Source organism: Dreissena polymorpha, chromosome 9 (genome assembly GCF_020536995.1).
Source record: "Dreissena polymorpha isolate Duluth1 chromosome 9, UMN_Dpol_1.0, whole genome shotgun sequence".
In the NCBI taxonomy this organism is placed as follows: domain Eukaryota; kingdom Metazoa; phylum Mollusca; class Bivalvia; order Myida; family Dreissenidae; genus Dreissena; species Dreissena polymorpha.
In genome coordinates this window covers 59,149,621-59,175,852 of record NC_068363.1, presented here as the reverse complement: position 1 = coordinate 59,175,852, position 26,232 = coordinate 59,149,621, and the positions used below count along the sequence as shown (strand labels likewise).

At 34.0% G+C, this 26,232-nt stretch overlaps 1 long non-coding RNA gene across 1 annotated transcript; it reads right to left on the bottom strand.

Moving 5' to 3' along the window:
- Positions 1-2,218: 2,218 nt before the first annotated feature.
- LOC127844438 (uncharacterized) lies at positions 2,219-23,911 on the bottom strand. Its single transcript, XR_008032735.1, has 7 exons — positions 23,805-23,911; positions 23,050-23,324; positions 18,225-18,294; positions 15,562-15,663; positions 14,374-14,511; positions 13,770-13,826; positions 2,219-13,112 (listed from the first exon to the last, which is right to left on the bottom strand). It is a non-coding gene; the product is annotated as an uncharacterized LOC127844438 (long non-coding RNA).
- Between the last annotated feature and the right edge of the window lie 2,321 nt (positions 23,912-26,232).

Genomic DNA, 26,232 nt, shown 5'->3' with positions numbered 1-26,232 from the left:
GTCACTACATAGCAAATTTGGTAGCCCTAGGCCCAATGGTTATGGACAAGAAGATTTTTAAAGTTTGCACAAAATAGGCCTTATATAAGCAAATTTTCAATTTTTAACCCCCCGGGGCAGGGTCAAATTAAACCCCAGGGGCATAATTTGAACAAACTTGGTAGAGGACTATAAGATGTCACTACATAGCAAATTTAGTAGCCCTAGGCCCAAGGTTATGGACAAGAAGATTTTTCAAGTTTGCACAAAATAGGCCTTATATAAGCAAATTTTCAATTTTTTAACCCACCGGGGCAGGGTCAAATTTGACCACAGGGGCATAATTTGAACAAACTTGGTAGAGGACTATAGGATGTCACTACATACTAAATTTGGTAGCCCTACGCCCAATGGTTATGGACAAGATGATTTCTAAAGTTTGCACAAAATAGGCCTTATATAAGCAAATTTTCAATTTTTTGACCCCCCGTGGCAGGGTCAAATTTAAACCCAGGGGCATAATTTGAACAAACTTGGTAGAGGACTATAAGATGTCACTACATAGCAAATTTGGTAGCCCTAGGCCCAATGGTTATGGACGAGAAGAAATTTTTAAGTTTGCACAAAATAGGCCTTATATAAGCAAATTTTCAATTTTTTGACACCCCTGGGCAGGGTCAAATTTGACCCCAGGGGCATTATTAGAACAAACATGGTAGTGGACTATAAGATGTCACTACATACTAAATTTGGTAGCCCTAGGCCCAATGGTTATGGACAAGGAGATTTATAAAGTTTGCACAAAATAGGCCTTATATAAGCAAATTTTCAATTTTTTGACCCCCCGGGGCAGGGTCAAATTTGACCCCAGGGGCATAATTTGAACAAATTTGAAAGAGGTTCACCACATGAACATTCTTGAGAAATTTCATCAGAATTGGACCAGTAGTTTAGGAGAAGAAGATGTTTAAAGAAAAAGTTGACGCACGGACGCACGCACGGACGAACTGACGCACACACGACGGACACAGGACCATGACAAAAGCCCCGCTGGCCTTTGGCCAGTGGAGCTAATAAAACCAATGATTTGATTAACTTTCATGATGATTGGGCTAAAATTGTGACTTCTAGAGTGTTTACAAGGTTTCTTTTTAGCCATTTAAAGAAAACTGCCCCGCCCACTGGCGGCCAATTTTTTCAACAGACCGGAACCACTTTTCAACTCAACCAACATATCATAAAGACAGACATTTAGACAAAGTTACATGAAGATTTGGCATTAAATGTGACTTCTACAGTGTTTACAAGCTTTTTCTTTTTTTTTTACCTAGTGATTTAGTTTTTGACCCAGCATGACCCAGTTTCGAACTCGATCGAGATATCATTGGCACAAATCTTCTGACCAAGTTTCATGAAGATCGGACAATAAATGTGGCCTCTAGAGTGTTTACGAACAAATGTGGACGGACGGACGACGGACAAAGACCGGTCACAAAAGCTCAACTGAGCAAACAGGTGAGCTAAAAACAAGAGCTGTCACCATAGGATGACATATGCCCCCTATTAACGCTTTGATAGTAGTTATAGCATTTTTGGAAACCTAACCGCAGATTTCGAAACCTAAACGCGGACCCTAAGTTCAAGGTCAAGGTCACAGGGGTAAATAATTTTGTGCGTATGGAAAGGCCTTGTCCATATACACATGCATACCAAATATGAAGGTTATATCTCAAGGGACATAGAAGTTATGAGCATTTCTCGAAACCTTAACGCAGATTTCGAAACCTAAAAGCGGACCCTAAGTTCAAGGTCAAGGTCACAGGGGTAAAAAATTGTGTGCGTATGGAAAGGCCTTGTCCATATACACATGCATACCAAATATGAAGGTTATATCTCAAGGGACATAGAAGTTATGAGCATTTTTCGAAACCTAAACGCAGATTTCGAAACCTAAAAGCGGACCCTAAGTTCAAGGTCAAGGTCACAGGAGTAAAAAATTGTGTGCGTATGGAAAGCCCTTGTCCATATACACATGCATACCAAATATGAAGGTTATATCTCATGGGGCATAGAAGTTATGAGCATTTTTCAAAACTTAACGCAAAGTGTGACGGAAAGACGGACAGACGGACAGACAGACGGACAGGCGGACAGACGGACAGTCCGATCACTATATGCCCCCTTTTCTTCGAAAGGGGGCATAAAAACATCCAACCTCGAATAACAATTAACACATAAATGACACAACTACACTGTTTATTATGAAAACAATAATAATCAAAGGGGAGTAACTACTGTAAACTTAAATGCAATATTTAGAAGAGTTGTCTCGCATGTTACATGACCTTAATTCATGATAGTTTTACAAGCCTTTTTACTATATAAATATAAGGAAAACTGCCACCTCCCCCTGGCAACCATGTTTTTCAACGGATCGGAACCATTTTCAAACTTAACTCTAAGAAACAAAAGTTCTGACAAAATTTCATGAAAATTGGGCCAAAAATGTGACTTCTAGAGTGATGACATGTTTTCACTATATACATATAGAGAAAAATGCCCCGCCCACTGGCGGCCATTTTTTTTTTCAACGATCTGGACCATTTTCGAACTCGTCCGAGAAATCAATAAAACCAACTTTTGACCAACTTTCATGATGATTGAGCGAAAATTGTGACTTCCAGAGTGTTTACAAGGTTTCTCTATAGCCAAATAAGGAAAACTGTCCCGCTCACTGGCGGCCATGTTTTTGAACGGACCGGAACCACTTTTGAACTCAACCAACATATCATTAAGACAAACATTTTAACAATATTACATGAAGATCGGGCATGAAATGTGACTTCAACAGTGTTTACAAGTTTTTTCTTTTTTTAACTTGTGACCTAGTTTTTGACCCGACACGACCCAGTTTCGAACTCGACCGAGATTTTATTGGGACGAAGCTTTGACCAAGTTTCATGAAGATCGGACAATAAATGTGGCCTCTAGAGTGTATACGAACAAATGTTAACGGACGGACGGACGACGGACAAAGACCGGTCAAAAAAGCTCACCTGAGCAATCAGGTGAGCTAAAAACCTACCTTTAATATTTTAGAAGTAAATGTGAATTGTAAAATGACCAACCTGTTTGCAAATATTGATTGTGAATGCATGTGTCTTGAACGAACAATCTAAAACTTCCGATGTTACTTTATTAATTTTACTATAATCGAGAAAGATGTCCACATACGACTTTATTGACGTGCCTTTTCATTTGTATCAGTTGAATGTATAACTTTTGATTTTTGTATATTTAATAAAAAGTTCTTGTTCTTTAAATGAACAATAACATTGCCGTGTATAAACCGATGATAACATTCATATATACTTATCAATTTAAGTATTTATTTTCGTCACTTGATAACGACTAAATAACAATGGCTAACTAATCATTTGATTGTCAACAAATATATAAAAACATTAATTAATAATCAGTGCATCGTAAATGCTTCATTAAGCAAACGTGTTTGTGTATTTTTATGTTCCTTTTTTTAATCATTTTTTTCAAAGTTAAAAACCCACGGAAATGCTGTTACAGAAATAGAATGTTCCTTTGCGGAAATTTTAAGAAAAAATATATTTTAATTATTAATTTTTATTATCTCAATAATTAATTAGTATAAAATTAATGAATACAATTTACAACAAACAGCTATATATAGAAATGCCATGTAAAGGTTATAAATGAGGAACAACCACTCAGTCATTGTAAACTTGCCAGAAAATATGCCAATTGAAATTTTAAAATCCTGATACATAGTAATAATTTACAGTCATTATATAACGAAACATATATTTACATCATGTAGGTTGAATATTAACCGAAACATGTTTCTACTTTTAATAAGTATAACATCATTATGTTGATGAAGGACATAAGACACTTTAGTATGATACCATATCAGATGAGATTTAAAAAGAACAGTATGTTTATTGCAAAATATGACTTCATCCTTGGCCCAAAATACGACCTTGATTGTTAATTACACAAAAACTCATTTGAGCATTGCAGTTTGAGCTCATTCATTGTTGGATTTATACAAATAAGTAACTTGTATATGACACATTAGATTACAATTGAAGCGTAATTTAAATATGTAAAATCAAAAGATTGTGCACAAACTGGCCCTCTGAACCATTCGAAACTTTAAAACAAGGTTTAAAAGCAAATGTTTAATATAAACTCTAAACAAAGAAACAAATATTGAAAGACAACTTAATAGCAATCACAATTATTTTGATAAACATCAAGATCTCACATCCTGTTGTGCAAACATTTTTTTTTAAATAAACACAACTTCCTTTAACATGCGTTATGTGACATGCATGTACGATAGAATTTTTCATAAACTTATTGTTAAACTAAAGATTCTACTTGTGCAATTGTGTTTAGGATGCGTTTACGATCAAAATGTCTGTAAGTTAAAGACTAACTTATACAAACTGAAATATATTATGTTTATTGTGTGACATGGTGTTGGTATGTTGGTCAACACACGCTTTATAAAGTATCATTATCTACCCCCATAAGAATCATCAGTGTCACATAAAGCAAAACAACTACTGAAACAGTAATTAATTACATAAGGATACCAAAGCATATCTATTTATTTTGGTATGTTGCGGTACTTCGGTATGTGCGTAACAACGATTTTGAAGTAACATAGTAGAGACTTTGTTATACACATCAGCTAGTTATATAAAACAAAGAACAACACTTAAAACATGAGAACAATAAACAGAAAAAACTAGAGATTTGTCACAGACGTGACATAAACCCCCACGTGCCACATTGACACAGCCTATTTTGCATGCTGTCTTCACAAAACAAGAGAATCTAATTTATTGCGAGTTTTAAGAATTACTATGCCATTATCATTTATAGCCATTTTGACCTTTGAACTCTTGAATTCTTTCACATGACACACCGTCCAATGACTGTGAACAAATTTAATGTACAGAGTCATTTAAAAATCTCGTAATGAATGACATAGTTATGGCCCGGACAAGATCATTCATTGCCATATTTGACCTTTGAACTAAAAGTGTGATCTTGACCTTGGAGATATCGACGTAATTCTTTTGTGCAACACACCGTCCAATGATGGTGAACAAAAGAGCCATATTATTTTTAAATCTCACAATAAACGACATAGTTATGGCCCGGACAAGCTCATTTATGGCCATTTTTGACCTGCGAACTAAAAGTGTGGCCTTGACCTTGGAGATATCGACGTTATTCTTTCGCGTCCAATGATGGTGAACATATGTGCCAAACAATTGTAAAATCTCACAATAAACGACATAGTTATGGCCAGGACAAGTTCATTTATTGCCATTTTTGATTTTTGAACTCAAAGTGTGACCTTGACCTTGGAGATATCAACGTAATTTTTTTGCTCCACACACCGTGCAATGATGGTGATATATGTGCCAAATTATGTTTAAATCTCACAAATCTCACAATGAATGACATAGTTATGGCCCGGACAAGCTCATTTATAGCCATTTTTTATCTTTGAACTCAAAGTGTAACCTTGACCTTGGAGACATCGACGTAATTCTTTTACGCGACACACCATCCAATGATGGTGAACAAATGCGCCAAATGATTTTAAAATCTCACAATGAATGACATAGTTATGGCCCGGACAAGCTAATGTATGGCCATTTTTTATATGTAAACTCAAAGTTTGACCTTGACCTTGGAGATATTGACGTAATTTTTTCGCGCGACATACCGTCAAATGATGGTGAACAAATTTTCCAAATGATTTTAAAATCTCACAATAAATGACAAAGTTATGGCCCGGACAAGCATTTGACCTTTTAACTCCACGTGTAACCTTGACCTTGAAGATATCGACGAACTTTTTTCACACGATACATCGTCCTATGATGAAGAACAAATGTACCAAGTCATTTTAAAATCTAACGATAAATGACATAGTTATGGTCCAGACAACATTTTGGTTAAAAACACACTAAGTAACCCCGTGACCTAGTTTTTGATCCGGCATGACCCATATTCAAACTTGACCTGGACATCATCTAGATACAACTTGTGACCAAGTTTGGTGAAGATCGGATGAAATTCCGGGACAGACAGACAGAGCGACAGACATACCGACAAAGTGACTCCTATATAGCCCCCATTACTTATGGTAATGGGATAGTCCCCATTACTAATGGTAATGGGGGTATAAATATCAAAACAATATGTGGGCAAGAAAATATGTTTACTATTGCATCAATTACCGTATTGCACGCTTATTGCTACAAATAAACTTTTATGTACGAATAGGAACATGTTTGACAATTATGACTTTCTTTGAAAGTGCTGGCATTTGTATGAGCATCATTTATATAAATTACGCTATTCATCAAATAAAAATAATAAATGTATTATAATTTAAATGTATTGATACATTCTTGATAGTCATTTCAAATGCAAAAATACTTAATTCTGTACATGATACATGGAATTTCTTATACACAATGCATACACTTGAAATTATATATAAAACATTCATAAATTGTTCCAATTAAAAAAATGGGCAAACAACAACCATACACTGTACATACAATTATAAGAGTCTTTATGTTAACAAATCCATACGTAGAGAACAAATAATTAACGTTTCAAAAAATACCAATTTATATTTATAAAACAAAGAAATAAATGGTTTGCCACACATTCTAACCACTACTACAGAAACATACATAGAGATCAAATAACGTTTCTATAAAACTACACATTTATATTAATAACACAAGGCAAAAAATGGCATACCACACATTCTAACCAACCACACATTCTAACCACTACTACAGAAACATGATAAAATGAGCCTCATTCTGGGAAAACTTGCCTCCATGCATATGCGTTTAGTGTCGTCCCAATAAGCCTGTGGAGTCAGGCAAGACACTTCCGGCTTTGAAGGTTTTTTTAGTTTAAGTCTCTTCTCTGCGAAAATCCATTGTAGGCTTTAAATGTATTCCAAGACTCGCCTGTGCGGACTTCACAGGCTAATCTGGGACGACACTTTATGCACATGCATGAAGTCCAGTTTTCCCAGAATGAAGCTCGAATACTACCACAACAATCACAATCACTCTCTCGCTTTCACAAGTAGATGCATGAAATGAAATAGAATGTCAAAGGTTGCAAAGGTCAATGTTTCCAAACAGCGGTTACGTACTTTTTAGAATTAAACAAGTTATAAATGTTGTTGTTTTCAAATTTGTGTCCATTTGCATTTAATAGATTTATTTTTTAAGCATTTAATTGTATCAAATGTCAAAACGCAAATTTTATATGGTAATTGTGACAACAGGATCCTTAATTTATTCAAATGCGTTCGAATATACATTAAAAAATATATTTGAAAATATCGACTTTTGCAACGTTAGACACAGTGTGAACATGTTTCAAGAAAAAGAACAGTTTGAGCAAAAGAACTAGTTAATGGCAAAAGAAAAGACAAATTATTTAAACAAACATTTAAAGGTGTTAAGTATCAAATTAGACGTCTTAAAATATGCGCATGAAGGTTAACTGTTTAAAAATGTCATACACATGGATGGGAACATATTTCAATTATACTAGTTTAACATTGCGTTATAACAATAAATACAACTTTTAAGCTTGTCTGGAAAAAAAGAAGAAAGAAACCCCCATGTCCTTGATGTATCATCCGTTTTGGAAGATGTAAAAGAAACGCTATTTACTAAAACTTTATTCGAGAGAAACACTGCAAGGTGTACACCTGTAAAGTTAGAAACAATTGAAAATAAAAAAAACTATTCAAGTGCTGTAACATACTTGAAGGAAACACAACCAATTATAAAGTCAATAACGAAATGAGAAAAACCGTTTGGCCCAAATCTAGTGGCAAATCAGGGCATTATTCATTATTTCTTTATTTATTTTTTCTACACAAAATTCATTAATTTAATCAGTACTCGTCTTTGAACATTTGCTTGACTTAATGTATAGAGCCTTTCATTTAACTGCATTGTCCAATTCATTACACAATTACTTGCCTCAAAAGAATGTAGGAGACTGCGAACAGTTTAACACCGGATAATTACATTGCCGATTGCATACTCGATAAAACACATTATTATATTGCAGACAAAATATAAGTCTGTATTATTTTATTAGATAAAAATAACTGTTGGAATAAAAATAGATCGATGAAAATATTCTTAAAAGAGTCATAATAAATGTGTTCTGTTTCATAAAAGGGCTATATAAACTTGATATAATCTTTACATTAAAAAGTATACATGACTTTAGAATTCTTAACTTCGATATTAAGCGTCCACAGTCTCCTAAAGATACCTGTCCACAGTTTCAGTACCTGACAATGTATAATAAAGCTGCCATATGTTTTTCGAGTTAAATGAAACTAGTGATCAAATAAATAATTAAGCGCCTACAAAACACTAAAATCCGCCATAATCCATGAATTGGCAAACTATGCTGATTATGTTGTAAAAAGCTGTAACCCAATTCTCGGGTATTTATATTGAAATCAATTTGACAAATGCTCATTAAGTTTCACTAATGTAACAATTATGTTCTTTTCGAGTAAGGCACAACACTAAAATCATAAGGACAAAAGGGACTTATCGATATGGGCGAATGTAATGCTCAATCTCTGAAACTGTGTGCATAACACATGCAGTATTTGTTGCGTTTTTCTTTAAATATTCTCTTTATATTAAATAAACGGTGTATAAACAAAACGCCAAGAACAGTATTATAAGTAGAGATAAAACTTTCTCTGCATGAAACTGTATAGTAAAATATCTATTGCGGCAAAAAATAGGAAATTGTGTAAAACGGAAAAATATGATAACAATGGACAGGTTTCTTTATTGGTACCTGTTTTGTTACCAGCAGTGCAATAAAGTTTAATCAACTGAGGCATTCACGGAAGCTTAAAGTATATCGAATTTCTACCTAAATAGACTAAGTATACTTAGTATGTGCATATAATGTTACAATTTTCTTAAAAGAAATGATTTAATGTTGAGACATAATGTTGAGACACATCATTGTACGATAAATGGTATAACGGTTTCAGGTGTGCAAATGTATTACCAAAACTGCTTAATATAAAAGTCTGTGAATTTGAGAAAGTCACAGGGATATAGGAATAAAACTATGAGCCTTTAATACTGTTAATACAGTTTGGAGTTAAATTTGTTATCATGAAAAACAATCTATTTAAGTCCATTAAAATATTTCCAAACTGTTTTACGATCGGATTTTTATGATTTTCAAATAATAGTTATATTTTTAAAAAATGCAGTTATGTTGGTGGTCTTTGTAATATCACGTTTTTATTTTAATAACTTAATTCTGAAAATGAATGCAAAAGTATGGCAACCTTACATTAGTTGTAGTATTTAATCAAATTTATAGCAAATTAACTTTAAGTTCATAAAACAAACTTGTTCAAATATTTGTTAATGATCAATTTACGGCATGTAGAGCGTTACAATAATGTGCGTTCGATATTTTCTAAAGGTATTACTATAAATACGTACTACATATACGTATTTTTGTATATTTAAATGTTGCCATGTTACTTCATTTAATATCATAGTAGAAACTCCTATTTAAACATGATTTGCAAATGTTTCTTAAAGAAAATATGGAACTAGAATTTGATGGGAAATATGAAAAAATAAGTCCATTATCTTTGATTTAGCACAGTTTCACATACATTTGACATTCACAGAAACCAAAGGTACTTAAAACTGTTTATACATTAACTACATTAATAAGAATATTTCTGTTTGATTTCTTATTACTGAAATTTGACAAATTCATGATTATGTATGAACAGCTAAAGTGAATAATTTGGAACCAAACATTTGTTTACTTATTTAAAGTTAATTCAGACAATACCAAACATTGAAAAAAAATAGTTTTCATGTATCCCAAATAAATTTAAATGACTTGCTAAAATGCTTATGTCTTATGAATTTAATGTATTTATCCGATAAAACTTCCTGTGAATGTCAAGAGCTTCAAGAATGCCAATAAGGATTAAACTTTACACCACTGCTATATAGAAAACAGTGCACTCTCATTCTGGCAAATAAGGTAATATACCTACGTTAACATACACAAGGTTTATAAACCATTAGCTATCAGTATTTTAATGTCGTCAAATGTTCAAAACTTAACCATAATAATAATTGCTTTACAAATTGAATAAGTTGTATTTGCCACTAATGGAAATTATCCGCGTATGTAAATTAATCAAATTACACTTAATAATATGTTTAAACGTTTAAGAAACTAGTTTGGAAGGCACGTCGTTACATCAAAGTAGGGGGTTTCAGAAAGAAGATGTGATGCCCACCTGAACATGTGCATTGTGCATTAAAAATAAATTAAATAATTAACAGCAATATATAGCTGTTTGTTGGACGTAAGACAATATATTGGAACACGGATATCAAGGGATCCTATGAAAGCTCAGTACAGCTCATGCTATATTGAGCTTGATGGACATTGATGAACAATATAGCATCAAACAAAAATGTTTAAAAAGTTCATCAATCGAAAAAGTATTTAAATCCAAATATTCTTATTTGTATGTTTCTCTGATGATAAACGGTTTCCTGTTCACGTTTTTAATGTTATTAAATTAGCAATTTGAAAATAAAATATGATATTGTAAAAACTGCAATTTTACTAAATTTAAGAAGGGAGTCTATTTGTAAGGTAAATTTACATGGCTGCCATTTTTAGATCATGCAAGCATATAAATTACAATCACACATGATAAGCCTATGTTAAACAAAGACAACAGAGATTTTGTTAAAATAACCATATATTCTATTTATTCCTGCATCCTACTAATAATGTATTCACATTCATGTATATTTTGTGCAACATGTTTTTCCATATATATCTATAAGCTTTCATACAACACCTTCCAATATACATTGATACGAAATGTATCGAATCTTTAATCACACACTTGCAATTAATACTGGCTGTTTAAATGAATACTGCTTGTTGATGTACACAGTTCTAAATGATATGACAGGTACACTTAGTATACAATACAATTGATACTGAATATATATAAACTATTAACTAACATCAAAAAATGGCAGCCAGATGAACACTTTTGTTTGATTCTTAAACAAATCAGAGCTTTTTTTATAGACATTGTGAAATTGGAACCTTATCCTTGTGTAAAATGTATAATAAAAAAATATTGCACTGTAAAAATTAAAACTCCGCACCAAGAATAAAAATGTCATAAACATTCATGTATTAAATAAATATTTATTTTTAAAAATCCGATGACATCAATATAGTTTACGCTTTTTAAGTATAACAATGCCAACAAGATTAAATATTATGCCATTATAGTATGCATTATGTAATAATGCACATTGGTTATGTCCTGCTTTTGAGTCTAATCATGGGAGGTAAAAGAATGGATTTTCGAAAAGATAAACTTTTCAAAGAAAAAGTTGATTTCTTATCTATCTATATTATCTATCTATCTGCAGTCTATTTCTCAAAAAGATATCAAATGTATCCATTTGAAACTTTGAAAAACTATTCATTTTTAAACGATTAAAACAAGACAAATACCTTTCCTTTATTGATTCCGATTGTTATCTCCCCATGTTGAAATAACATCTTACAAAGAAGTTTTTGTTCAACCTGATTTAGCAACATAAAGGTACCTTTTAGTTGTTATTTTTGTATGCAGCGTCCCCTTTCGATCGTCCAGGGCAAAGTATTTAAACAATGTACACATTATCATGAAACTTCAAATTCATATAAATCTCACAGCATGTGTGTGCATAGAACAAGGGCCATTACAATGTATCTCATACATTTTGAACTAGAGTGCTAAATATCCTTTGTTTATTTTACGTATTGCATTTCTATCCTGACAAACGCTGTTATATTATGATTGATATCAATTTGAAAATGATACATAGTAGCAGTCAACAGGAACTACACTTTGAAAGACATACAATTGGAGTTATTGCTCAATGTTTTCAGTATTTAATGAATAAAGAGGATAATTCTTTATCTTCTTAGAGTGCGCTCTCCCAATTGTCAGGTCTGGCAACATATCTGACCTGTGGGGTTTTAACTCAAAATAATATTTCTATGCAACTTTCATCAAAGACATTTATTTGAAACTCAAAATGTTAATCATGGTACTGACCACATTATGTTGGCAATATATGGTAACCCTGTCAATGATTTCAACAAACCCTGTTTCAACTTAAGATGTTTAGATAAAACACAATTCTCGATACCTGAAACTTCAGCAATTGGTAAAAAAAATATATGTTTAGACTCAATTATAAGTTCGTATCAAAATTTTGATGCAGGCAAAGCTTTAAATAATGTTTGAATGGATTTGATCTGTAAAAATATTGTTCTCTCAAAATAACATGAAAAAAGCCCTGATTTTTCTAATAGATACACAAACTCACACATTCTTTACTACACACCAGTCGCACGTGGTTTACATTGAAATGCAATGATATCCAAGAATTCCACCTGTTTCTATAGCAACCTTACTTAAAGAAAATGCAAAAAGCTTTTAAGTTTGCAGTGCTTGAATGACAAAAAGGAAAATAGTAACAAGTAGGATGCATGTATTTTGACTTACCAAATTAGAATGTCTCACTTTGTGCAGACCTTAAGATTTTAATACTAAGAAAATATTTTAGGTGGAATACCTGAACACATGCATACATTTTGTTTTTGTATTTTTTATGTTTTATGATATTTTCATAATTTTTATGAATACATATTTTTTACTATATGTTTTCAAAATGACATCTACCAACCATATCCATATCAAGTCATCAATTAGTATGCGTGATAATACATCAAATTGCATACTTAGATTACTCAATTAATCATTATTTAGAGAAAGAACTAACCTAAAAGGAAATAACATTCTCTAAACTTCAATTGTCTTCAAGTGCAGACTACATCGCTTAAGATTCCTCACTAAGAATTCCCGAGAGTACATCTTTCTTTTATCTTTAAGAATTTGTCATCTCAGTTGGCTACTGAAAACAAAAAAGACTTCAAATATATTGTATTGTTTAAAAAAATGATGAGACTGATATGCCCACTATTGTCACATGGTTCGCAATACACACCGTAACGATAACGATTAAAAATCACGAAAATTAAAAAATTGTATACTCAAACTGTTTAATCAGAATGTCTGCATGAAATGATGACAATGATTAATTAAAAAGCATTAAATAACAATTATATAAAACATTAAATAATGAATTAATCAGTAATATTTTCTAACTTTGTATACATTTAAAACAAGTATTTTCAACACCTGGAGCGCAGCATTGACCATGTAAAACTAACATAGATATAAACATCTGATGTTTTATTAATGTCGTTTAGTTTCAGTTAGTCTTGCGATAACAAACATATGTTACAGCTTTCAGAATATATTCAGCTTATACATTATACAAAAAATAATGCCAGCTTGGCATTTGCTTTTGACACCTAGACAAGTAAATCCATATCTTATATTATCGTACATTGAAACCCTTAAGTATATTTGCAAGATATTGAAACAAAAACATTTGTTTTAGTACAAAAAATAGACAACAATAACACAATAATATTTCTACTAATTATTGTGGGGCCAAAAATCGTCATAATGTACACATTTCTATCATTATTATAAGCAAAATTACCTGGCACAACCATTTGTGGATGAATGTTAACCATCCCAGGACCCAATGCCAAATCAGCTGAAAAATAGTTTTTTAAGTGATATTTTGTTCACATTATCACAATTGGTAGTTCTTTTGTAGGCTTTTTCTTAATATAATACAATTCAGCAACTGCAACTGTGTCACAAATGAAATGCATGGCACTGCTTTGTCGCTGGAATAGATCGAGGGCACATAACCCTGGAATAAATTGACGACTGCGAGTGAAAATTGTGTCGTGCAAATCTACACGGTGATGACACATAACCCGTTTCATGCAATCGCAAAAGAAATGTGGATGTAGTTTGTTCCTAAAACATGAACAAATTTTATGTCTGCACTTAAATAAGCATATAACTCTGAATGCCCTTAGGAACATGTGAATCACTGGGCATTCCAAAACAAATGTGCAGCTGTTGACTTCATGGTGATGACGTATTTCAAGTTTGAAATCAATTGCTTGGGCAACGAAGAAGTCGTTTGCAACATACCGATTGAGAGCTTTATTAAATACCCCTGTAAAACTTTCTTTGTGGGGAGTATCATACAATGATAAATTTTCAATCACAATACAGTGCATACTTACTCGCTACAATCTCAGTGTTTTTCACCATTGTATTATCCACGACGGAATGAGGTTCAGCACGCACCTCGTTCTCAGTCCCACTATCAGACACATGTTCAATGCTTGATCCACCGTTTGACATGTTGCTGCTTAGGCTCTCTGGAAAATGGATCCGACACTGTACGCTTTAATATCTATAGTTTATGAAATAAAAAAAACAACTGGACATGAGAACCTATAAGCCTAACATTAACGAAATATTTCCAAATAAAACATCTATTGTTTTTTTCACTGACAAAAAGAACATCTTTAATCGCATGCAACATACAGTGAGAATGTCGTCACAATGAAATAATTAAACGTCACTAATGCATGAGTAAAAAATACCAGTGAAAGACAAACCGATCATTATATAAATTGTAGTTTGTGTGAAATTTTAAGATTTTACCCAATGTTCTTTTCCAATTTTTTAGTCATGGCCTGATAATCTTTGTATTCAACGGCTGTTTATCAATAAAATACCAAATTAAATTCAATTAAACGTATAATTAAGCGACAACAATACATCAAATAAACTGTTATCTTTCAACAGCAGTGAACGACTATTGAGTGATCATCTTGCGCATGTTTAATTGTTTGTCATTTTATGCATAATATAGGACATGTCATAAACAAATGTAAAAATGTTATATCATGTTTCAATTTTGTTTGTGGTCACATTTAATATACATTTTGTATGTGTACGTTTTATGGCATACGGAAGTTTTGAAAATCTGCGAGCCCAGCGCATATATGTGTGGTAAAGCGCTCGGGCGCTCACGCTTATTTATATCCCGGACTCATGACATTATTAAACCATCTTACATAATAAGCATCCTATATCAATGTCAGCATCCAAATAAATAAAGAGTGACGTAGTGTGACCCAGAGTGTCTAATGTTACCGGTGAAAAATGTTTAAAAAAACGCAAGTGAGGACGGACTTTATTTATATTTCAAAGGAGGGAACAATACTTGAAAAAATGGCTTTTAAATGTATTTCTACTTTTACACCAGTCAAAAAGGGTATCACAGAAAAATACCAAAACACAATGAGTACCAACATATTAAAGAAAATTAAAAATTAACTGTGTTAGGTGTAAACAATATAAAAAATACATCATTATTAATAAGCACAATCCCTACAAATACTAGACAAATTAATCATTACCTGAGAGGTTGGACCAAGTTGAACGACCACTGTCTCGTCTATTGAGCTGATTCCCGTCACCTGCCAGTTCTGCCTGTGGTAGAAGATGATGTTGCTCCTCAACTGTTCCATTAAGATAAATGTTTCTCATAAGTGTTTCAAACTATATATAAGAAGTAAAATACGGCAGAACATTGTTACACATGAAAACTTAAGAAAGTATATCCTACAATTGTTTCTCTTTTCGAATGTTGAAATAAAATGTCAACAAAGCAGTCCTTAATACTATAAATCCTTCAACGGGTATATGGGATGTGTATCTTATTTTTTTCGAAGCTCTCTTGAGCATACAGTGAGCATAGGGAGCTGTTAGGATACCGTGTTACTCGTCGTCCGTTTTCCGTCAGTGCATGATGTACGTGAGGTGCGTAAGTTGCGATTGTTTACTATTTCTTCAAATGACTACTCCATCTTAACCCATTAACCCCACTTCATACAAAAAGAAAATCTAAACAGCTTCATATTATGAGATTAAGATAAATATATCTTTAATAATAACATTTAAAAATCCATTTGATACATTACATACAAAGTACAGACAGATTTCATGTTGCAGTCAGTTTCATCCACTTGTGTGAATCAAAGTTTGAATAAAAGTTCTTAATAACACATACATAATATTATTAGCAGGCACATGGTTATGACAAACGTTTGATAATTCATCAAAATTCTAACACAGGACCATGAAATAGAACTCAGTTCAGATATAATTTAAAAAATATATTTGCAGGTATTTTTAAGAAGATTTGGAACCAAATGCGACTTCTACAGTGATGCTAAGATTTCAATATAGACGTATAAGGAAAACTTCCCCGCAACCAGACTGCCATGTTGTTTAACACAACGGAACACTTCTTAAATTTGGCCAAGATATCATGAGACCAAATCTTCTGACAAAGTTTCGTGATGTTAAGTGTATAATTGTGTGGCTTCTTTAGTGCTAACAATGTTCACAACAGCCATATTAGGAAAACTGTCCATCCCCATGGTTGCAATGGTTTTTCAAATGATAATTATAAAAATGCTGATATCATATTTAATAATACAAAATGGCCATGGGCCTTTAGACGCTCCACTTAGACCTGAAGGAAAATAATCACTTCTGCGAAGGAGGAATGCAGAAGAAATAAAGTACTGTATGAACCATAAATATTTTATTTTTACACTCAATAGCAAAAGATACTTTTGATAATAATTTGAATATTAACAAGGTCGAACAATAACCAAATAAGGGAATCTTGCATATTTAATACTACAAAAGGGCCATGGGCCTTTAGGTGCTCCACTTAGACCTGAAAGAAAATAATTACTTCTGCGAAGGAGGAGTTCAAAAGGAATAAAGTACTGTATGGACCTTACATATTTTATTTCTACACACAATAGCATAGGCAACTTTTGATAATAATTAGCATGTTAACAACATTTAACAATAGCTAATTTAGGGAAACTGCCCCGAACCTCTTTGTTGCCAACGGACTGAACAATATTAGAACCCGGCCAAGATATCAATAGAACTAATTTTCTGACCAAGCATCATGAAGATTGACATAACATATCATTTATACCGTTTTAACAAGTATTTTTTTTATTTGAGCTAGTTGAACTAAAGCTTTGCCGAGATATCATTTGGAAAAATGTTCTCATAAAAATTTAAAAAGTTGTTTGCAGATTGAACTTCAAATATGACTTTTCTAGTGTTAACAATATTTCACTAAAGCCATATCAGGAAAATTGCCCCGCCATATGGTTGGTGTTTGTTTTTAATGAACCGGAAACATTTTTCATTCGTCCCAGATACAATAAAAAAATGTTCTAACCAAAAATCATGGAGATTGGACTAAACAATTGACTTCTAGAAGAAGAACAAGGTTTCACTACCGACATGCAATGAAAATTTCCCCGCTCCTTGGCGGCCATATTTTTTTAAGGACCAAATCGGGATCAGTCTTCCCTGAGACATCAAAAGAACAAATGTTCTGACCAACTTTCAGGAAAATTGGACTTAAATGTGTTTCTTAAACAGTGTTACAAACTTATTTTTTGTTAATCTGACATAGTGACCTTGTTTCTGACCTCACATGATCCATTTTGAACTAAGCCGAAATTTCATAGTAAAATATTCTGAAAGGTTGTACGATTATTGAACAATACAACTGGCTAATAAAATGTAAACATGGTTTCGCTTCAGCCATATACGTGGTGGTCATGTTTTTCATCAAACCGGAACCATTTTTCGAACCAAGCCCAGATATCATTTGGAAATAAGGTTCTGATAAGTTTCATGAAGATTGGACTTAAATGTGACTTCTAGAGTGTCCACAAGGTTTCACTATAACCATATATGGCGGAGATGTTTTCAACCAACCAGAATCATTTTCGAACTCAGCCGAAACATCATAACAGCCAATTGTCTGAGTGTAATCAAGATTTAAAAATAAGTCTCTAATTTGATCAAGTGACCTAGTTTTTTTACCTCACGTGACCCAGTTGGAGACGTGAAAATCCATCATACCAATAAAAAGCTTATTTTTCGACATACACCCTTTCATAAATCTACTTCTAAACAGCCATTAATAATGTAAAATGCAAACTAAAAGAGAAAATTTTGACAAAAATATCGGTACCTGTTTCTTGATTGCTGGTACCAACTTCTTGAATGGGAAGATGAGCCTGACTCTCCTCATCTGTTGGTTTCTGGAATCAAAATTAATTTGCATTTAACAATCATGCACGGTCTTGTTTAATATCAGCAATAGATTGAAAAGATATCTTCTGTTCGTTCTCAAACTATCGTCGGAAACAGTTTTGGGAGTACATAATGATACATATTAATGTATTACATTATAAAGAATTTATATACATTGTACTAATGAAGGCTGATTTTAAACTCTTGATATATTTAATAATTAAGTAATAATATCCATAAACTGAACCACAACCATCCCTTATAAAACCCCATATAGAGATGGCTATGGATATATTAACTTTAAAAAAAATCCACATTTTCTAAAAAAAATTTATAAAAACTTGATTTGAATTTGTAATATTGTGATATTGATAAAAACAACCAGTTTGTATTCTCATTGATTTTTCATAAACAATGCATATAAGAGTACTCCTATAATACTTTACTCCTACTATACAGTTATCAATTTTCAGCTGGTTTGTTAATGACAACAGTCATTTGAAACAAGAGCACCGCATAACGGGTGCCAACGCTCGGCTGTGGGTGCAGTTTTGAATAAATGAAAGCTTGTCGGAAATTATTTTTAGAGGTCACAGTGACATTGACCTTTGACCTCGTGACCCAAAAACACATTTTTAAAGTAAAATTCATTTTAATTAGTTAAAGACTTACCTGCTATCTATAACCTAGCACCTTCCAGTTAGATTTATTTATCAAGAAATATTTTTGGATGATGCCGTAAGCCTATATAGCCAATGCAAAATAGGTCGTAACATAGTATAATGTAACCTATGCAACGACACCCTACAAAGAAATATCCCACAATTTAATATCCTTTCAATATATAAAAAAACATGTTCTCGAATAGCGTGGTGGGAGGTGGGACTTACTAATAGCAGGTAAGTATTTAACTAATTAAAATGAATTTTACTTTAAAAATGTGTTTTAATTGCATAAATAAGTTACCTGCTATATATTAGCTTAATTTGCAGCTGCGGCGGGAAGGTTCGCCTATAGCTCCCCAATCCCCATCACAGCAGAACCCATATCCAGGGTTATCAGCTTATGATAGCAAACCCATATCAGGATTATCAGCTAATCTTCGTTAGCACGGTATAGACTTGACTTCTCAGCAAAGAGTAAGTATGTCTATGTTGAAGAAGGCACTACCGTTAGTGAAAACAAAATAGGATCCAACAAATACAAGTTGTCGTATTGGTGCTCAAGAGAACGAAGAAAAAAGGTGGCCGGATTCCTCCCAGAAATACCATGGAGATCGTCAGAGAGTGGGGTGTGATAAAAATACTCCCATGAAGTTGACAGAGCTCAAAATTCATGCGGTCTGCTCTTAAACAATCGATGAATCCCTCGATGAGAGAGAGAAGAGTAAGCCTTCCTCAGTCGAGGCTACCCAGCGAGAAACAGAAACCGCAGACACATCGCTCCACCCCTTTTTATAAAATCGAAAGAAGAGTCTCTTGCGAGAACCTCGAATGGACTCAATTATGTTGAAGTAGAACTTCAGAGCTCTGTGTGGGTAGAGGAGTCTATCTTCATCTTCATGTTACAAATTCTAGAAAGACTTGGGCCTTGAAGGGTAAGAAGCAATTGGTGGGTGTTGATATTAATCAAGGAATCCTGGCTGACTTAACATAATGACGGAGCCATCGGATCAACACGGAGATGGCCGTCTTCGATAGAAATAGCTTGAATTTCACTTCTCCGTTTGGCTAAAGCCAGAGTAACAAGGAAAACGGTCTTCCAGGTTAGGAACTTTAAAGAAGCCTGATGAACGCAAGCCAAATCCCATTCAGAGATAAGGGAACGAGAAACAGGAGTTGAAGTTCCATGGTTCGGAACAGATCCGAAAAAGCTAGGTCAGCACAGACTTTTGATGACTTACGAAAAGGCAAGGTATTCGAAAACATAGTCTGTATACTTTGAGAGAGCTAAGAAAATGTTTCTTATCATCAAAAAAGTAGATGAGAAAATCCACTATGCGTCTAGCAGATTGATTGAAAGGATCAAATGTCCTCGAATACACCAGTCAGAGAAGAGCTTCCAGAAAGCATCGTAAACTGTTCTGATGGAATTTCTCCTGGCAGAGGCAAGGGGGATTGAAGCCCTATCAGAAATACATTCTTCTGTAGAGATTGTCAAATATTGGCCAGACATGTAGTAGAAAATGTATGGATCCGAATGAAATCTGTCTCTCTGAGATCTAAACTTTGAATGAGTTTCCTGGAACGGTCGTACGGAAGACTGAGAAGGTCGTAGAACTAGAATCTCCTTGGCCACCAAAGAACGACCAGGAAGATATGGCAAGAGCTCACCTATTTCTCCAAGAATAGGGCAATAGAATGGGTGAGATATAGATGTAAGCTTCCAGTTGTATTAAAGCAGACGAAAACACGACAATCGCCCATGCAGCTGAATCGTAAACTGGACTAACGTACAGAGGAAGTCTGTAGTTGTCCCTGGTCGCAATCAGGTCGACCAGTGGACAATCAAACGTGAGAAAAATCTGGTTGGCCACTTCCTGATGGAAGTGTCCAATCGGACAGAAGGAACTGGTGTTTGCAAGACAAATTGCCCAACATGGCGTTGAGACGACCTGGTATGTGTTTGACGAGAGAAATGTTGAGGTTCTTACAAAGACCGAGTAATTCCTGGTTTCCAGATACAGGTAGTGAGAATGTGTTCACCCTTGTGCCCAGATGTAAACAACGACTGATGTGTTGTCTGTTGACACCATCGCACAGGAGTTGCGAAGATGTGTAGGAAACGAAAACCAACTAGAAAGACTTCTCGCTTTCTTAAGTTATTGATGTGCAGTTGATACTCCTGAGGAGACCACCTACCTGAAATTATCAGGCTGAGTGCTTGCAGATAAGTGCCCCAAACCTTCCCTGCTCACATCCGTATGAGCTGTAAAGAAGGGTGTGGTGGAAGAAGCGGTACTCCTGCAACAGAGTCTCCTAGTCTAGTCCAACTGAATATGAGGAACGAAAAATGAAAGGATGGGAAACTGTGTAAGCAGATTGCCCTGATATTAATTCCTAACAAGATGAGCGATAGTGCTGAAGAGGACGTAGAAAAGACGTATCAGCAGAAAAACGGTGAGTGGACCGGAAAAATACCAACCGGTGGGCAAAGTCACGTGGTCAAGGACGGGTAGAGAAAAGTCGCGGTAAGCCGAACCTTCTCCACTCCGATCTGACTTGAAAGTCGGCAACTAGAACAAGAGCACCGCATAACGGGTGCCAACGCTCGGCTGCGGGTGAAGTTTTAAATAAATGAAAGTTTGTCAGAATTTTGTTTAGGTCACAGTGACCTTCACCTTTGTCCTAATGACAAAAAAATGGGTGTGGCGTGTAGAACTCAACAAGGTGCACCTACATATGAAGTTTCAAAGTTGTAGGTGGAAGCACGTTAATTTTAGAGCCTATGTTAAAGTTTTATTTTAGAGGTCAAAGTGACCTTGACCTTTTACCTAGTGACCCAAAAATGGGTGTTGAGTGTAGAACTCATTAAGGTGCAGCTACAGATGAAGTTTTAAAGTTGTTGGTGGAAGCACTTTGATTTTAGAGCCTATGTTAAAGTTTTATTTTAGAGGTCACAGTGACCTTGACCTTTAACCTACTGACCCAAAAAAGGGAGTTGAGTGTCGAACTCATCAAGGTGCATCTACATATGAAGTTTCAAAGTTGTAGGTGGAAGCAATTTGATTTAAGAAACAATGTTTATGTTAAAGTTTTATATTATATGTAACAGTTACCTTGATCTTTAACCTAGTGACCCAAAAATGGGTGTTGCGTGTAAAACTCATCAAGGTGCATCTTCATATGAAGTTTCAAAGTTGTAGGTGGAAGCACGTTAATATTAGAGCCTATGTTAAAGTTTTATTTTAGAGGTCAAAGTGACCTTGACCTTTTACCTAGTGACCCAAAAATGGGTGTTGAGTGTAGAACTCATCAAGGTGCAGCTACAGATGAAGTTTTAAAGTTGTTGGTGGAAGCACTTTGATTTTAGAGCCTATGTTAAAGTTTTATTTTAGAGGTCACAGTGACCTTGACCTTTTACCTACTGACCCAAAAATGGGAGTTGAGTGTCGAACTCATCAAGGTGCATAAACATATGAAGTTTCAAAGTTGTAGGTGGAAGCAATTTGATTTAAGAAACAATGTTTATGTTAAAGTTTTATATTATATGTAACAGTGACCTTGATCTTTAACCTAGTGACCCAAAAATGGGTGTGGCGTGTAAAACTCATCAAGGTGCATCTTCATATGAAGTTTCAAAGTTGTAGGTGGAAGCACTTTGACTTTAGAGCCTATGTTAAAGTTTTATAATAGAGGTCACAGTAACCTTGACCTTTGACATAGTGACCCAAAAGTGGGTGTAATGTGTAGAACTCATCAAGGTGCATCTACATATGAAGTTTCAAAGTTGTAGGTTGAAGCACTCAGATTTGAGAGCCAATTTTCAAAAGGTTAACAAAATGTTAAGGTTTGGGACACGACACGACGAGCTGGCTATGACAATACCTCGGGTTTTCTCCGAAAACAGCCGAGCTAAAAATTACCACTTTTATATACATGCTGAATAGAGAACTGGCTCGACATTAGCCAATACACAAGCCTGTTTAAATAAATTCTTGATGAGAATTGAAATATATTCATTTCATAAAACATGATAATATGGCACTAAGTTTTTAATTTGACGACTACTTTGAGTACAATGAGAATGTGTTATTTACTTACATGTTTACATATTTCAAAGGAATAGCATTGGTTCAGCTTATACGCTACACCGATAGTTGCAATAATAATCACTGGCACCATTATGATATAACCAATATTAGACGTCCATGGCAAAACTGTTGACTGAGTGTGAGTCGTTGAAGCAGATGTCGTTGAAGCGAGTGTCGATGAAATCAATGTCGTTGAAGCTGATGTCGTTGAAGTCGAGGTCATTGAAGTCGACGTTGTTAAAGTTGATTTCGTTGAAGGAGATGACGACATACTTTTTTTTAAATCTGTAACAATTAACAACCAAATATGTCAAACATAATTCTACCGATTCATTTAGTGCACTTACAAAATCAGCAACTCAGAAAATAATAAGTAACACTTGACTTCTATTACCTAAGCAAACAAGGACAAATAAATATACCCCGATACTCATCTTCATTTGCTTTAATATGTCAATATGGCTGGTTTGCTTCGTTCTATGTGTTTTAAATCACACAAAGTAATTTCAAAATGTAAGCAGACATCTTATTACATATCATCGAATATTTGCATACGGAAAAAAATACACAATTATATCTGGGAAAAACAAAATCCAAATCAAAAATGTTATACTTTTGTCAAAACGCTTTTATACAATTATAGAACACTATCCAATGTTGGTTGTGAATGGTAAGATACGGCGTAATTTTCCAGGCAGATCATACTCGAATAAAAATTAGTATGCATGTAAAAGAATTGAAGTATACAAATGAAATTTTCATTACAAAAGCATTCGTCTGGCATCGAATCCACGCTTGTGCTACAGTCAATACAAGTCCCTACATGATCCGAGTAGAACTGAGTTGTTGAGCATTTTCCGAACTTTGTATCTGTAAAAAAAATAATATGGAAATATATTATTTTACCGGTTCAGACGCAGCTTTCTATTAAGTTATTATAAATAATGCAACGGCATGTTATGGTTTCGCAGAAATAATAATTATAAAATAGGGCAATATGTCATTCATACTAGGTAATTAAAGAAAGAAATGTAAACGTCAAATAAAGCGCGTGTATTGCTTTGAACTAGGGATGGCATCGAATACCAATAGCGGTATTCGAATGTTCGCAAATTCATTCAATCGAATATTCGAATATTCGAATATTCGCATAAAACGGCTGGATTGATTTTACCTTGATATGTGTTAATGTCCATTGGTTTGTAAGTTATATCCGTTTGCTAAATACGAGTCTGTTTATTAACGTTGCTATCGAATTATTGTATCGCTGTCGACTAATACTATGACCGATACTGTGATCGGGCACAAATAGAATGAAAAACATCGTGTCATAGAAATTTATTAGATTTGAAGCAGACCGCGCATATGTAAAACTAAGTTTACACACATTACACGTTGCGGTCTTCTTATCCACAGACCGTGTTAAGTATTCCATACTGCAGAAGGGGCTGGTGGCATTTTCAGATTTGAATTATGATTCCTTGATGATTGTTTAATTTATATTATCTGTTACTTTTGAGTAATTCACATATTTAAATGTCTGTTCAAACTGTGATCACAAAAACTAAATTATTATTCGCAAGTAAATTGAAGCCCTTAATTGGTACCTAATTGACAAACAACAGTTCGGGCCCTTTCTTATAGTAAGTATTTTGCATTGCGCGATTTGAGTAATTCACACATTTTAATGGCTGTACATACTGTGATCACAAATCTTAATTATTATTCGCCAGTCAATTCAAACCGTTAATTGGCACCCCACTGGCAAACAATAGTCGGGGCCTTTCTTAGAGCGTGTATATTGCATTGCGCAATCAAAACTGATACGGGCCGCGTTATCAGTTTGACACGAAGAACGTCACGTCAAACATGTTACTCCCAAGTGATTTCAGTTGCTTTTTAGTAAGCGGTTCGCAGGTCATTAAATATTGGTGAAATTACGTTTGGAAAAAAATGCGAATATGCGAATATCATTTTTATTATTCGAATGCTGACCATTCAATCGAATATTCGATTATTCGAATAATTTTGCCATCCCTGCTTTGAACATGTATTTGTATAACAGAGCTGAAGATGAGAGAGACTTCAATACAAGATAATACCCTTCAACATTTTACACATGCCTTTAATTGTTAACCGATAGCATGCACACTTATATAAAGAGAGTTCTAATACCTAATGACCGTTCGTAATATATTTAAGAACCACACTTTTTATATATAATAATTGTATTATAAAAGCAATAAAACAATAGTACCATGCCTTAAGCGCTAACCATAGTTGATGTACTTGGATGGTGGAAGACTCGGTCTGGTGATCTAGGTTTTAATCCCACTTGACCAATATAACAACAAGCCTAGATATTGTTAAGCTGACATTCCCTACCAAGATACATACAGATACAGAGTTCTCATAAATATGGCCTTTATAATGGTAACAAGCTGGATTTTTTTAGATTTGATCTCGTGACCTATAAGTTTGTGTATGCAAGCTAACCAGATTAAAACTTTGCCAATATATTGTCTGAATAAACATCTGAACAAGGTTCATTACAATAGAGGTTTACAGATTGCTTTTATAGAGCAACATGGTTTTTATCAGATTTATCACGGTTAGCTAGTTTTAGAACGCACCTAATCCAGATTCTAAATCAGTCTAGATAAGTAAAGACAAACTTTGTGTCCAAGTTTTGTCTAGATTGAGTCAGAAATGGAGTCTCTGATAAGGTAGCAAGGTATTTCTAAGATTTTAGATTAAGTCGATCTAAATTAAAACGCAGCTTAGATAATGTAAAGCAAACATGCTCACACATGTTTGGTTTGACCTAGTGGTCTAGTTTCTGGACCAATATTCAAACTCGACCTAAATATAGTCACTATAAATAATCTGATGAAGATAAACCTTCAGACTAAGTTTCATCAAGATTGTCTGAAAAATGTGTCCAATGGAGTAAAATCGAGTTAAAAGTTGAAGATGTGCGATACACGATACACAACTACGGACGCTATACAAAAGGTAACAACAAAAGCTCAACCTGACCACTTTGTACTAAGGTGAATTAAACAATTTCTAAACAAAATTGTGAGCCCGAGACCTACAAGAGCAAAACCTTACACGCTTCTACCACACCACAAAGGATTGTACAGCACATAGCATGTTTTTAACATTAAGTAATTAATACAATAATTGTCCT